Source organism: Musca autumnalis, unplaced genomic scaffold (assembly GCF_047663935.1).
Source record: "Musca autumnalis isolate F117 unplaced genomic scaffold, ASM4766393v1 scaffold_5, whole genome shotgun sequence".
NCBI lineage: Eukaryota > Metazoa > Arthropoda > Insecta > Diptera > Muscidae > Musca > Musca autumnalis.
Genome location: NW_027412088.1, coordinates 137,401,430 through 137,418,619, shown reverse-complemented (window position 1 = coordinate 137,418,619; position 17,190 = coordinate 137,401,430). Strand labels below are relative to the sequence as shown.

Sequence of the window (17,190 nt, the reverse complement as noted above, 5' to 3'; positions counted from 1 at the left end):
TGCTTGTCGAAGTTTATGTAACGCGCACTGAGTATTAAAAATTAAGAAAAAATTGTTATAAATATGAAAAATGTTAACAAATAAACAGTCACTAATTATTTTGCTCATAGAGTCAAGAAAATAATAAATAAGATAAGACCATAGTCATGGGCTCAGCCTAACAGTTCTAATAGAGCACTTTGCATATGGTTCGACAGGGTTGGTAAAAATGTACCCCTAACAAGCACTTCTACTTTTTCAGCGTAAGCCACCACCTTAGATTTCAGTTGGGCGAAATCAGGGCGGTTACACAGTATTTGCTAGGCGTTTGATATTTGCGCTTAACGCACGATTTTGACGACATACGATTTTGCATTACAGAGTGCAGTGATGTCAGATTTGCGAAAAGAAAAACATTTGATGCGAAAGGAGAAACTAAAACGCATTATAAGAGTACCAATTATTTCATTTTCCTTACTCATCGTAATCGAGAGCAACCCTCCAGAGCTCCGATTTGCTAATCTTTACTCGCGAGTAACAAATACTAGCGAGTGTGAGCACTCAAAGAGTACGAACTTTACAAGAAGTTTACTCTTCACTCTTTTAGTTTATTCGGCATCGCTTGCGATTTATCCTTGTTTAAAAATGAGAGTGGGAGTCAAAATGTTTGAAATAGAGTAAGAGTTTAATGTTAGAGTGGAAGCGAGTGAAAAATTAAGTTATTTATTTTTTGCCGTTTCTGTAGTTCGTGTATGTATGTGTAGTAGCAAACCGGCTTTGATGTTGCTGTTGACTGACGGACAAGGCTTGCTGTCGAGCGCTACTTCCACTCGCGAGTGAAATCGAGCATATCGGAGCTCTGCTTATGCGAGTGGCATGGACAAATAGGGTATAATCGATTTATTTTTTCTTCTGCTGGACTACTCCCGCTCGAATTCGAGCCAGATTTACTCTCTACTCGAATTCGAGCGCGTATTTCAGAGCTCTGAGTGAAACTGTCGAAATTCGTATTAAGTTCAGTCCTACTAGCCCTGTCAAATGCCATACTACTGATCTTTCTGAGGTTAACTAGATCCAAATTTCACTAGACTGGCTGGTTAGTTATTCGGCAAGATTTCGCATAGCAATCACGGACAACATCTGTGAGATCGGATAATAGAAGAGGCAATGGACCTCACTCTTACAAATATGGAGGATACGTCTATACGTCTCGTATAGAGGTAAAAAAGCCAGTTGGCTCATATGAACTCTAGAAGAACCAACAGGAAGAAATTTCATTCTTTATACTCCTCACGGCTGAGTGAAACACCAAAACTTTGCGCAACGAATGAGGTTGAAAAATAAAGGCTTCTCCAAAGCCTACTTTTAGCCTCCTTACTGTCGTATCACCATCATAGGTCTCTGTGATATTTGCATCGTTATACAAAAGACCCCTATGACAACAAGTCATAGATCATTTTGACCTGCAACAGGCTTACGAAATACTTATAGGGTGCGGGTCTTAATGTAAAATATCCATCATCCATCTCACATGGTAGATATTCCAAATTTTTAATATTTTCGTCCGACATGCCCACTAGACAAAATGAAACTTCGGGTTCATTTATCGATATATTTATTCGCACTCCTGGCCTATCTTTACAATCTTGGGGTTCATACATGAAAGGAGAAAAATCGCTCTTACGTTACGTAGATCAATTGATTCGTTAAGGTTCGCGGCTCTAAGAGCTGATATACGATATAGGATCAATGGTGAAAGTTACCAGGTTTTTTAGGGAGGGTAAAACCGTTAAAACCCTTTGGGCATGTAAAAGTAAGTGCCAGATTTGCCTTCAAAGAACCAATTAAGGACTTGAAGGACACTGGGGTGAGCGCAAAAGTGATGATGTTTTGAAGGCCGAGGTATTGGCTGCTTACGTCCAAGGTGTGTTTAAGTCCCTTGAATAGACAGGTTGAGCAGTTATTGCTGTCGTGGTTATTGCTGTCGTGGTTCTCTGATACATTTAGTACAGATTTTGAGAATGGGGAACGAAGCACCGGTTTCATCAAATCCAACCACATTACCAAGGCATTTGCACGCAAGCCGAACAAAAAATTCAATGGGTTGGACGGAATCCCACATGCCGCATTGAAAAATTCTGGGTATATTGTCCTTGGAAACTTGTCCAACCTATTTAATCACTGCACTATGGTCTCAAATTTTCTGGCCAAAACTATTTCAACGTCCATTTTGTATTGCAATTGATTATTATTTGTAATATATGTGTAAAAACATGTTAACATTTTTTGGTAAGAAGGATTCTTATCTTGCAAGAAGTCAATGCACCAAATTTCAGCCGAATCGGTTATAAAATGTCGCTAAAACCCCTAAAATCGGCGGTGCCGTTATATGGGGGCTATGACAAAACTTGAACATATTTTGAAAAAAGTTTACAGACTTGTTTTCTTGCACTCCCAAACCTCTAAATATGAATTTTAAGAAAATCGGTTGAAAAATGTAGCTGTGACCGATCTATTTCAATGGCATACTACATACCGTCATAATAGGTTTTTTTTTTTATTTATTTAAGCAATTTATAATACAGTGTATGCTTAACTAATACTACGACTAGTCTCCAGAAGTAAAAGTGACAAACTAGTAGTTTATTTCTGATAAATAAGCGATAAAAATTCTTAAACAATTTGTAAAATTAAGAATAATGTGTATAATGGAAGAATAAAGATATTGGCATTTCAGTTCTGAAGTGACAGGAAATCAAATGGCTTTTTGAGTTGGAGTCTTCTAGGCACATTAGATACTTGAAGTAGATTTGTTGCTTCAACGTTGACATGTTGGTGAAGTCGTGAGAAATAATTCTTGGTGTAGAAGCATATTTCTTCTTTGACAGTATTACACGGTGCTCTTGAAACAATTTTAAATGGAAGGTGCTTACACCTCGGAAGTTTTTGCGGATTCTGAAACTACAATGTTTATAGATGAGAAAAATCAAAAAACAAAAAAAATCGCCGGAGCGCTTTTTAAATAAATTTAAGTTGACATTTTTAGGTGTTTTTTTTAGGTTTTCACGATTTTGCTTAGAAACCGCAAGTCCTATCAAAATAGTACTAAAGAAAATGTTGTAGCTATGAAAATTCTCTACAAGATCTACCTTTACGGTATTTTCGTAGTTTTTACCATTTTTGAGATATAGAAGTTCAAATTGGGACAATGCACTGACTGTATCGCCTCCTTATAAAACAATGTCATGAAGGGTGCGCCTTAACTAACTTTTGATGAAAACTACATACAAAGGGGAAGTTTTTGTGAATTCTGAAACAGCAATGTTCATAGATGAGAAAAATCCGAAAACAGGAAAAAATCGCTGTAGGGATTTTTAAATAAATCGCGGTCAAAATTCACATTTTTAGGTGTTTTTCAGGTTTTCACGATTTTGCTTGGAAACCGCAAGTCCAATCGAAATGGAGCTAAAGAAAATGTTGTAGCTGTGAAAATTTTCTAGAGGATTGGCGTTTATCATTTGTTCCCAGCCTGTACCATTTTTGAGAGAAAGAAGCTCAGTTTACATGTTTAGGTTTTTTTGTTAGGGTTTCGCGATTTTGCTTGTATACGGTAAGTCTTATCGATCTGGGACCTGAGAAAACCTTAAAGCTGTGAAAATTCTCTACAAGACTGGCTTAAGTAACTTATCCTAAGTTGTAACAGTTTTTTTAGATATATAAGTTTAAGTTGGGAATTTGCAGTCATGACATTGTTTTATAAGGGGGCGATACAGAATTGAATTGAATTTGAATTGTCCCAAACAACCCCTAAAAATTTCAACTTAAATCGCGATTTATTAAAAAAGCGCTCCGGCGATTTTTTTTTGTTTTTTGATTTTTCTCATCTATAAACATTGTAGTTTCAGAATCCGTAAAAACTTCCGAGGTGTAAGCACCTTCCATTTAAAATTGTTTCAAGAGCACCGTGAATAATCTTTAGGTCTCGGTGTAAATCACTGTTTCGGACGTACCAAGGTGCTTTGACAATATTTCTTAACACCTTATTTTGAAATCGTTGTATTTTCTCAATGTGTTGGTCTTTTGAGCATCCCCATAGCTGGATACCGTATATCCAGATTGGTTTCATTGCTTGCTTGTAGATCATTAACTTATTATCTATTGATAGAATTGAATTTCTTCCTATTAACCAGCTTAAATTATGGTACTTCATATTAAGTTCCTCTCTCTTTTTATTTATATGATCTCTCCAGGTGAGTTTTGTATCTAAGGTTATTCCAAGATATTTGGCCGATTTTGCAAACGGAACTTGGTCCGAGTTTATAAACAGTGGCTTGTAGATTGTAGGTTTCAACGAGAAGTCGACGTGTATTGATTTAGTGCTGTTGAGTTTTAGGCCCCATTTAATGGTCCATTGGTGCACATCGTTTAAGGCTGACTGGAGTTTATCTATCGATTCTGTAGAATCGCGCCCCGTTGCCATTATGACTGTATCGTCGGCGAATGTTCCAATAAAACAATTTTCGTGAACCGGTATATAAATATAACCGGTATATAATATAAATTAGAATATGCATTCTCGTATCTAATTCTAAAGAATCTATCTTCGAGATATGAAGAAATGATGTCCACATAAATTGGCGGTAAGTGCCTTTTTATCTTTCGTACAAGTCCCCAATGCCACACTCCGTCAAATGCTTGGGAAATGTCCAGGAATACTGCCGAACAGGTTTGTTTAGTCTCGAATGCGTTTTCGATCGCGTGCACGACCCTATGCACTTGTTCAATGGTTGAGTGTTTTTTACGAAAGCCGAATTGATGGTCTGGGATGATACGTTTTATAGATACCATTCTTTCTAGACGCTTGCAAAATAATGTTTCGAATAATTTCCCAATAACTGGGAGCAGAGATATTGGTCTATAAGACTTGGTTTCGTTTGGATTTTTGCCTGGTTTTGGTATCATAATTACTTCCGCCACTTTCCAATAGCTTGGAATGTATTTGAATTTTAAGACCGAATTAAAAATTGTATATAGCTTTGCTATTCCAGGATATGGTAAGTGCTTGAGAGAGTAGTTGGTTTTGTTATCGTAAGTTAGATTTGTGAGGTAAGTGCGCATATTTTTCTCATTATGTTTTTTGATTTCTCTACTCAAACGTTGCGTAATGTTATTGAGGAGATTCTTATCGGTTGGAGATCGGGAATTCTGCCATTTTTTACGAATTCTGCGTTTGTTTTTAACTAAGTCCTTTATATGGCTTGGATATGATGGGATGTTAATGGGTAATTTCAAAGGGGGAGTACTATTCCATGCAGCTAGTTGAATGCAATTTGTAAAAGAGATCACCTCTCTTTCGATGTCCTCTTCGGTTTCGATGAGTGTATGTTCAACTGATTTATTTATTAGGTCTTTAAATTTATGCCAATCAGTTTGTTTGTTAATTAGTGCAGAGTATGGATGAGACAATAATGATTGATTATCATACGATAAATATATTGGAGAGTGGTCTGAGCTAAGGCCGTAGCCATCATGAACAGAAATCTTATTCATATCAACTTTCCAAGTTATGAAGAAATCTATAAGATCTGGGGTTTTCTTTGGATCCGCTGGCCAATATGTAGGTTTGCCAGTGATGGCGACTTGACATCCCCTTCTTTTTATTGCTTTCATCAGTTCTTTTCCCTTTGATGTGGTTAATCTTGATCCCCATTGAGTGTTTTTTGCATTGAAGTCATAATAGGTGTTTATAAAAAAATTCTCTCATCTTAATATACAAAAAAAAAAGGGGCAAAAAGTGACAAGAAATTAGTACTAAATTTGTTTGTACAGTACCCCTCCTAGCTTCCAAAATCGATTTGGCGGAGGTCATATTTGGCCATTTTTTTAAGTTTAAATATATTTAAAAAATAGTTGTAAAAAATAATTTTCAATAAACATAAACATTGGCGTTATGTTAGAATTACATATCGACACAAACAAATCTGAAGATTTTTATTTTAACATTGATTTTACTACGCTAAATTTACGAATGTCTTCAATATTATGAAAGTACTCACCTTCAGCTTCATGATTCATAATAACTTTTTTCTCACTTCTGTATATTTATGCAAGGACACAACAGAAAGAGTATATTTTATAACACAAAATCTTTGCCCAAAAATTTCTTGATTGAAACCATAGTGCACTGTTTCAATTTGGGCTAGTTCATGGGTGCCATTTCACTACTCTCAGCATTTGGAAAATTATATGAAACCTTCATATACATATATATAAAAAACAAACAAACAAAAGGGTGATTAAATATTGCCGAATTGTCCTTAGATGGAGGCACTCAACGTTACACGTTTTAAGTGTCTTTTCCACATATATTGTGAGGGGTTCGAAAAGAAATATAATACAATAGTCGTAAGCCTTGGCGTTAGAGTATAAGACAGAATCTCAAAACTAGGTGTCATATTTTGCGAAAAAATTGAATTCGTCAGACACATTGACTTTATCCTTAGTAGGAAATGCATAGCGGTAGGGTATCACTGGGTCGTCTGTCTGTCTATCCATGTATTTTTGTAAACAAAGAACACGTCGCATTTATTGTCCGATTCGCATAAAAATTAGAGACGATCGCTTTTTTTGGACAAAGGTCGAACTCTATCTATTTTAGTAAAAAATATATATTTTCGCCACATTTGAGGTATTTGGTGCACCAAATACGCTATACATATATGTCAAATTTCCATGACATTTGGAATGTATTACGGAAATTGTTTAAGAAAAAAGTTCGCCAAATTATATTGAAATTGGTTCAGATTTAGATATAGCTCCTTTTTGATTTACCAACCACACTATGTGACGGAACTTGCTCTAGAAATAAGTTCGCGAAATTATAAATAAATACAAAATTGGACAGACATTTGGATGGAATTTAGTAAATGTTACGCCATTTGGTAAAGGAAAAATTTCCCCAAATTGTATTGAAATCGTGGTGGTGTAGGGTATCATATAGTTTGATCCTTTCTTTACTGGTTTTTGATATAATATTGATGTTTTGTTTCACATTAGTTGAGTAAAACGCATTATATATCATTGAAAAAATTACTAAATACCAAATCAAATAGGAAAATTTGGGAACGATTGCTATTTTTTCTACAGATTTTACAACCTCTAAAATTTAAATGTCAACAACATCCTTCCTACAATTCTTGCCACTGTGACTCTATTGAATATATTTTAAAGTTCTACACCGCGTGAAGTTTATAAAAAATTAAAGTATACTGCTGTTACAACTCCATTTTAAGTTTCAAGCATACCAACTACAAAGTATGGTCTTCTTATTATAACACACACACAACCTAACTTCTTGGTCCCCTATTTTTATGTAAAAAACATAAGGTCTCTACAAAGTATAACGCATATAATCTGCTCTTCCACAATGCCCGTGGGGAGTGAATAAACATTTTAGATAATTTCCATTGCAAGTTTTGGTTTTGGCTTTCGTTTTTTTCTTGTGTTAAGATATTATATTATGTTTATGGTCGCCTTACACTGGGGAACAATAATTCTTGCATGTTTGGGAGTTGTTTTTTTTTTCTTCGGTTTGGATTTAGCATTTCCAAAAGGTAAAGGACACATTTCAATTGCGTTTTGCTTTCCAAGGTCCTAAGGTCATGTGCCAATTTATGTTTTTTTTTTTTTTCAATTTTAAAGAGTTGGAGCTCCCATGCGCTCCACTTTTATTTTATTTATTTATTACTTTTATTTGAATAAAAACAGCAACAATTTTGTGACCTTTGTGTTGTTGTTTTTTAAATTCAAGGTTAGCTATTTTTGATGTTTGTTGCGTTGTGTGCCTTCACGTTTCAGTGAATTTGCGAAAACATGACCATTAAATAAATTAAAGTGCTTTTTATTAAAGTTGTGAAAAGCAAATGCGAAGGGAGCTACATTAAATTTTTTTTATATTTAAAATAAAAGATCAAAATATCAAAATTCTCTCTTTAGTATAATTACTGATTTCGGGTTTCTTATTCAGAATGTATCTTCCATAAGCCGAAATAAGAATAGATTTCCAACCCAAAAAAACTGATTTTGTTAAATTTATACAACTTATAACAATTATCGGGACCGGATGGTATGACGCCGGCAATAATTCAGATTGCGGCGGAGTCGGTACTAACGATCCTGACGGAATTTTTAAGGCATGCCTACGTTTCACGCACATCCATAGTCTGTGGAAATAGTTAAAGGTGACTACATCCTCAAAGCGCGGTACCCGAGTCTGGTTTCTCTTATCTCTCCTCTAGCTGGTGATAAATGAACTTCTTGTGTACTTCTACCGACTGAAGACTTATGTGGTGGCCTATGCCGATAATGCCATAGCGCTGATAAGTGGCAATTTTTTCCAACACTGTCTGACCTTTTGCAAAGTGATTTGGTACAAATGGAGAACTGGGCCCATACCAATGGTCTTGGAGTTAGCCCAGAGAAGTCCCGTCTTCTGTTATTCACAACGAAATGCAAAATCCCCCATTTCCATGCTCCAGTTTTGGGCAGAGCTGCATTAACACTTTCTCCGGAAGCAAAATAGCTCCGTACATACCTGCATCACCGTTTGACATGGAAAATGAATATCGACTTATTGCACTCTACAACAGAACTCCATTGGAAAATTTGGGGACCTTTGTCCTACTCATCTTAATTCACGGTGGAGTTGGTTGGTTGCAAGCACCTGGGAATAACGCTTTACTGTCCAAGCTATCAAATGTGCAAAGGACTGCGTCAATACTGATTACCGACTCAATTAAAAGCATTCCTCAGGTCGCCTAAAACTTAATCAGGATCTCCAATATTTGGACATTCCTATCAAGTTGCAAGCTGCGAGGACGGCTTTTAGACTTCGAGAGTCAGGATCGTGGTGAAATTCACACTTCGGACATGCGAAAGTCTTAAAATTAATCTATAGTCAAATTTATATCCACCTCATTTAGGTTTGACACCTTATCCGTTATTTGTTCCTAGTTGGGACACATGGTCTGATTATAATTCTCTTCTGAACGGTCTGGCAGTATGCAAGTTGGAGGAATGCACTGACACCGGCGTTTACTAGCGAGAACCCATTAATTAAACACTCATATAAGCTCAATGATACCTTCACCTTCAGATATTCTTGTTATATATCAGGAAAGCCGAAGAATTGGTTGTTGTAACATTGTTTTTATTATATGTTTGTAAGTTTATCTTGGGCTTAATCTGATTCTGGGTCTATGTCCTGTTCTAGGAATGTTGCTGTTTCGATGGCCTGTGACCACAGATATACTGGAGTTAGTTGAGTAGGTTTGGCAGGGCAGTTGAAAGGGTGCAGTGTTTCGTGCGGTCCTGTGGCGCATGCTTGGCAGATGTTTTGCACGGTGTCATCGATCCTTGTCCTATAGGAATTTAGACGGCTGCACCACCCCGAGCGTAGTTGGGCCAACACTACTCTGGTTTGTCGTGGCAGATGACGCTCCTCAGCTGCGATAGGTGGGGATGTTTCCCGAGGACAGTATTCACACGGTATTTGTTTATGGCATCGGCGATTGCATCCGCATGAATGCTATTCAAAACTGCTTGATATGCTTGTTGATCTAAAGGTGCTCTCTTGTAACGTTAGACCTCTCTTACTAGATCATGAAGATCCCTCCTGACATGCTGAGTGGGAGTCCTATCCACCATATGGTGATTAGAATGGCTCTCACGGTAACACCCGATCAAGTACTGCAACGAAAGCATGCCATTGTTTTGCTTTATTGGAAGAATGTTTGCCTCCTCATGTAAATGGTCCACTGAAGACATGAGGAGGCATCCCGTTGCAGTTCTCAGGGCGAAATTCTCACAAGTTTGAATATTTTAACTGACACAAAAATCGTACAATCGTCCGCATACGTTACGATCTCAATGCCGCCTGGAGAGGGCGGGATACAGGAGAGGTAGAGGTTTAACAGTTTCGGAGATATCACCCCAACTTGGGGAACTTGTTGTTCCTGAATTCCACGTACCACTGGCTTTCACACATATAATATATTATCCGACGTTTCAAACTAAGCCTAGGGTTGTCTGCTAGTTGTCCACAAACAGCGTGGAGTGCTTGACAGTCTTTTGATAAGTCAAGCCATCACTGCTCTATCACACGGCTTGCTCTGGTTGAGTCCTCGACTAATATGTGTGGAGATGCATCGCTGTTGCTTATGGAGCCCATGCTGATGATCGGCAACTGTATAGCTGTTTCTGACGCTGGTGAGTACTAAATCCTCAAGTGTCGTTGATACGGGCGACAATGGCGAAATCGGCCTGTACAATTCACCTTTGCTGGCATCCTCGCCTGGCACCCTGCCGATTTTCCAGTCTTCTGGAACGAAGTGGGTGGGTTTTAGCATTACCATGGAGATTCAATCAGGGTCCAACACTTTGGATTATTTAAAGTTCCTGATGACATTCGCAACATAATCCATTGTGAATTGTGGTGGTTCATCCTCGACAGGAAGAGATTTAATGCGACGTAGTATTTTATTATCGTCACACTGTCACTCCCGCGGTGCTCGACAAACTGTCGATTGAAATAACTTGCGTACCTCTTTGCATCAGTCAGCGTAATGTCGCCAAACGTGACTGAAGTCCTATCTTCCTTCTTTCCAGGGTTCGAGAGTGACTTAACTGTTGTCCATAATTCACTTATTCCGGTTCCCTTGTTGCAACTTTTGAGATGATTTGTGTCAGTGTCAGCTCATTAATTCTGGGGACATTGGGGTTGGCACGACGAAGCTCATCACGCTGAAGGCGTTGAAGGCAATTTTACAGAACGAGTAACTAAATATGTCGATAGTCAAGTGGCCCTCAAGGTTTGCAAGTCTTGCACCATAAATTCCCAAGCTATTAGGAATTGTAGGAAATCTGTAAAATGTTGTTGGGTTCCAGGGAATGGTATTATAATGGGAAACGAATTAGCAGATGAACTAGCTCGAGGGTCTAAGTCTATCGAGTTGATGAAGCTGTCCGGCCTTCAATGTGCTACTACATCGGCAAACTTCGTGAAATCTACATCGAGAAATTACATCAAAGATGACACTTGGAACCTGGATGTAGGACATCCAAAGCAATCTGGCCTGTGGTCTCTCGTCGTAGAATGACCTCCCCCTTCTATCTCTCGACAAGTTAGGGATGAAATTCATTGTGGAACTTATAACGGGTCTCTGCAGAGTGTGATCTCTAACTACAAAATGGAATGACATTGGCACTGAATACTGCAGGCTATGTGAAGATGCTGAAGTGGTAGACACTGTCGAACATTTACTTTGTATGTGTCCCTTGTTCCAAACAAGAAGACGCGAAAAAGAGATAGATATGAGATATATACTCTCACCTTCCTATCTAACATAGATCCTATTTTCCTTTTTAGCTTTGCCAAGCACTTATCCTTGACAAATACCATAACTGCTAAGAGCATTCTTTATGCCGATTTTCAGTAAAACATCGATCAATCGATCATCAATACGACAATACTCTGAAATCTCATCTTCTTCGTCTTTAGAATAAAGAGCAAAATCCACAGACTCTTCATCATTACCACTATATCATCTTCTACTTCATCTTCTTTACATCAAGCTGTAACTCTATCATCTTCAATTTACCCAGGATGAACACAATGGGCCAAAGGTCTCCGAATATATGGTATTTTGAGGATTTAAACTACATTTTCCATGCATTTATCAGCAAAATTTGCGGCTGGTTGCAGCCAAAAGTTAATTTTTCGGAATCTAGGAAGTCCAATTTAATATGTCGAAAACGAATTACACTGGACATTAGAGAACTTTTGTAGTTACGCTCCATTCAGCAAAAGTATATTGCCCTAAAACCCACGAAAAATAATAATTTTTGAAAATTTATTGCTATTTAACTATGTACCTCCAGACTCCAAACAATTTTTTTTAATTTGCACCCACCCTCTTCTACAAATTAAAAATAAAGTATGTTTAGTTTTATTAAGAATTTATTTAACAATTAAGCAAATATGAAGTTAGATATTTTGCAACAAGTTTCTAGTTTGATTTTTTAACTTTCGCGCCGCTAGATCAGTAGTTTCTACCTGTGTGCGCCGATTAGATGTTCATTGACACTCTGAATTAACGCCCAGATATCTCCTTTGAAACACGTAAAATATTGCGGATTTTCTACTTTGACTTACATTTTCCCGCTTACTGCAAATGCACGCAAAGAATGCAACAAATTTCTACTATTTAGGCCATAGACAATGGCAAAGTTCCCTTTTTGATGTTTCCGAACTAAAAATAATCTTAACATATCCTCCTCAGCTAAATAGTTCATAGTAATGACAACAAAAAACATGTGTGTCTCTAGTTTTCCCCATCGAAATAGGCAACAAAAACAAAAAATATGTGGTCAAGTAATTTGTAGAATATGTAAAACTGTGGTGCTGGCCTAAAATTAGTATTTTACGATATTCCCGCCGAAACGGCGAAAAAAAACAATGGCAACTATATTGGCAAACGTGCAAAAGTTTGAAAGTTTTTTATTTTTTTATTTTAATTATTCCACGAATAGACAAACGACTGACCTAGTCTTTGCGTTACAAATCGTTTCTGTGGCAGTTGTTTGGGGTAGGTCGCGTCATGCTATGTGGAGAACTGCACATACAAAAATCATCGATATACAGATCAGTTGTGGCCATACACATGACTGTTTATGACTGAGCTTAAAAATAAACCTATTATTTTCCCCAAAAAAAAAATATGGCAAAAAGGCAACAGACAATCATATCGGAATATACATACATAAGTATGTATATGCACATACAAATATGTCAGAGTAACGAAGAATTTGCAGTGAACAACGACATGCCATCAGTTATTCCAGCATCACCACCACCACAATTTCAAAATGAAACCGAACATACATTCCATAAGTGATGATGATGGGGGGATTATAGCCACAATCATCATATTTTCCTTACGCTTGGCGGCTGCAGTGGTACAACTTAAATCACCACAACCCACTATCACAACTTTTTCAGCCTTGATTGGTGGTTGTTTCTCGCCCACCTACTGCTCTCTGTGTTTCTTATCTGTTTGTTTTCATTCTCTTTTTGGTCCCCAATATTTCATGGCCAAGAATAAGAGGGAAAGGCAACAAAATATTGCCTCATTTAAATATGTCTGTGTGTCCTTAAAGTTGCTGCAAACATGAGGTTTACTTTAAACGTGCGTATCAGCAACGTCTTTGATATCCTTACAGTTGTTGTTGTCATGGGAAAGTGGTGTTTCGTACGTTATCTTAACATTTACACTTGGTCATATTAAAGTGAAAAAAAAGTGAAATATGTATGTATCTGCATACAAATATTTAACGATAACCAAACTTTAATATTTAATATCCACATTTGAACTTGCGATTCTTCTCGTTTCTTTCTCTTCATAAATAAATTGAATACTATCAAGAACAAGTAAAAAAGTATCAGTCGACATTGCCGACAGAGATATTTCCTCAGCCTGTGTGGATTGAAGTACTTTTTTTTCCAAAAAACTTACGTATTTAGGAGGTTTTCAAGACAATATGGATAGGATTAAAATGCAAAATTTTGCGGGGATATCGATAGATAGGGCTTTTTTAAACTGAATTTCGACAATATTTAGAGTAGCATTTTAGCGAATATTTTCGAACTTTTGTGGGGGAGGTATCGGAAGGTCCATTCGAAGAAATATTACGATACGCAGTATTCGGTTCGAGCTCTCCAGTCACTACATAAGATGCCGTAGGGGGTTTTTACAACTTTCAAGAAGTATGGACTTGCCCTTGAAAAAACTTGTACTGTCGTAATTGAGGCAGCGAATGCAAGTTGCTTCAACAAAAATCAAAGTGATTCAAGAGCAGGTCTTGAAGTGAATTTATCCAAAATTTTGTGTGTACCCGAAGGAGTGGACAAACATAGTCCATATTAGAACCTGGCCTATACCTGGTAGATATATTAGGATGTGTAAAGTATGGACCAAATCTGTCACTCCCATCAAGAGTTATCGTACGCACAATTTTTCCGAACATTTTTGAACTTTTGTGGGAGAGGTACCTGAAGGAGTGGTACCAAATATTACGAAGGCCACATTTTGGACCGAAACGGCAGATCCGTTCGAGAGTTATCTTAAGCTCCAACCACTACACACGGTGTCATAGGGGTTTTTTTTGCACCTTTCAGGCTATTTTCTCAGGAAGTATGGACTTGCCCCTGATGAAACTTCTACCGTCGTATGGGGGGCAGTGAATATAAGTTGCTACAACAAAAAACAAAGCTGAAGGAGGTGGGCATATAAACTCGTAGGTAACACCTGTCATTTAATTCATGCTGACTGTCTATTAGTTTTAAGATTTTCGTATGTCCGAAATGTGAACTTCGCCACGATCGCCAGAATAACGCTTTGTTCCCAAGTACTTGCCACCAAATAAGTCCCCCGTTGGTTAGGCTAGGCAGGACAACGGTTACATACAAACAGTGTGTGATTTGTGGTCTCATTTCCCAGTTTTTCCCAATATAGGTCCTACAGGAGTAGATTGTGATGGGCCCCTTCTTCGTTCGCTCCTCGATATTCATTTTTTCATTTCAGCAATGCACAGTGGTCCCACTTGTATGGGAAGGTGCGACAAAAATATTTATAATCGTCGGATCAATCTGATTTTTTCAGTATATGCCAAAAATAAGTAAAAAATACTTTAGGCAAAAAATCATCAATATGGGTCCAGTTTTTCCTATAGCCCCCATGTAGCGGTACCACCCGATTTCAGGTATTTTGAAGCTTTTATGTACATTTTCGGCCCTAATTGGCTGTACTTTGGTATTTGTGGTTCCCAATGGTCAACAACCTTCTGCGCCAAAAATTTTGGTCTTAGGTCCAGGTTTCGGAATAGCTCTCATAGTACGATACCTCCCGATTTCATGTATTTTCAAGATGTTATCAACATTTTCGGCCCGAATTGGTTGTAATTTGCCATTTGGAGTTCTCAATGATCAAAAACCTTCTGCGCAAAAAATTGTTTTCTTAGGTCCAGGTTTCGGTATAGCCCTCGTATTACGTACCTCCCGGTTTCAGGTATTTTGAAGATTTTATCAACATTTTCGGTTCGCATTGGTTGCAATTTGCTATTTGGAGTTCTTAGTGGTCAAAAAAAATAGTATCGTGGACAGGAAAGCAAACAAATTATTCCATTTGAGGTCAGAATATTTCATGGTAGGGGATATAATAAAGTTCGGTGCGACCGAACTTTACATTTTTACTTGTTTTTTTTTTCATATTTTATGTAGCATCAAAATACACTCATAAGTAGATCCCAAAACAAAAATGTCTAAATCTTTAAAGAAAAAACCAAAACAAACATTTAAAACACAAAACAAAGAAGAAACTGAGAATACAGTAATACGGCATATACACTGAAATGACCAGAGGCATCGCACAGTGGTGCCGCTTCCTTGTAAGCATGGTCAAAAATAGAAGGAGTTGACCTAGGATGATGCATTTTTATACAAGTACTTATGAGGGCATAGGAATGAAAAATACCAACTTTGGTCAATATCGGTTCAGATTTGGATATAGCCACCATATATATCTTTCCTTGATATTGTTATTACTCGTTCAATTTTAAGAGAATAGCCTTCAAATTGAATATCTGATATTTTCTTAGGTCCCTAATCAGTTTTAGCGATTTCGACAAAAATCGGTTCAGATTTGGATAAAGCCCACATATATATCATTTCCCGATTTTCTAAAAATCGGTCAATTTTAATTGAATATCCTTCAAATTTAATATGCGATGTTTTTATAGGCCGCTGATCAGTTTTATCGATTTTGACATAACTCAGTCTATTTTAATTCAATAGTCTTCAAATGTAATATGCGATTTTTTGCTTCAATTTTACCGATTTAAACAAACTATTTTTCAGATTTGGATGAAGTCCCTGTATATAATGGTACTTTTGTTTTTAATATTCCCTCTTTAACAACCTGCCTGGAGTTGCCCCATAGTTGGTTTAAATTTGAAATAAAACTAATTGGAACTATAGCTATGTTTATACTAACGGTTTTCTATCTCGATTTATTTGACGTAAAATGTCTGAAAACACATGCCAACTAAATCAAAATAGATCCATTATCATAACAATGTAATACAACTCAAAAGTTGTATTTTACTCTATGTCTAAAATAAGAACGTTTGTAGTTTGAACTTATGATACATATAACAATAATATCTCACTCCTATCAAAATAGTGGCATTAACTATCGGCAAAATTATTTTAGATTCGAGCTTTTTTAAGTGTTTTCAACAACGTATTAACAAAAAAACAGGAGACAGTCAAATAAAGTGAATTGGTAAATTTAGGCAAAATCAGGAAACTTGCATTTTTCGTACACACTGTTTATGAAAATGTGGTTGTGTCTCAAAGAATCGGATTTTGTTGGGATGTGTGTTTCGTGTACCAAATGCACGAAGCTGCAATTTGCTGCAATTTTTAGATACACTCCATGAACATAACAGTACTTTATGGATAAATATTTTATGTAAACTTTTTTGTTCACAAAAAGGAAGGTCATTGGCCACTCTTTAATTCCCAATTCAAAAGTTTTAATATTTCTAATAACTTGTTTAAATACAGTTCCATGAACACGTGGTCCTTTTTTGTATAAATTTCAATAAAAGCTAACTACTAAAAATGTTCTATGTTTGAGAGTGGCGAAGTATGGCGAAGTTAGTAAAACTGAACTTCAATTTTTAGGACTTGGAAAAAATCCACAAAAGAGTATAATAAAAAATGTGATTTCCGGCTCATTTTATGCGAATAATGCGTACTATTTTTTATTTAAAGGTAATTAGAAAACCTTGTACTGAAACTTCCATTTCGAAAAAAAGAATTTCATCCTTTCAATTTTGAGTTGCTTGCCTTGTAAGAAGTCACAACCTTACTGATGTTTTTAAAGTTTTTAAGAGATGATACGTAAATGTCAAATTCTTCTGTTTTGTTTTGTTAAATAACGTTTTTGTAATTTAAACAGTGCTGGAATGTTAAAATATGATATGTTTAGAGACAATTTGCTAAATTGTCGCAAAGATTTGCTGGTATCGATCTTTCGATTTTTGTCGCAGGTTGGGACCAGTGTGCAATGGTGCAGATTAGTATCGAAAAAG

General features: G+C 36.7%; 1 protein-coding gene across 50 annotated transcripts in view; it reads left to right on the top strand.

Annotated features, from left to right (window-relative positions):
* hppy (MAP4K3-like protein hppy) overlaps window positions 1–17,190 on the top strand; it is a 456,589-nt gene that overhangs the window by 233,896 nt on the left and 205,503 nt on the right. The gene's annotated exons all lie outside the window — the stretch shown is intronic.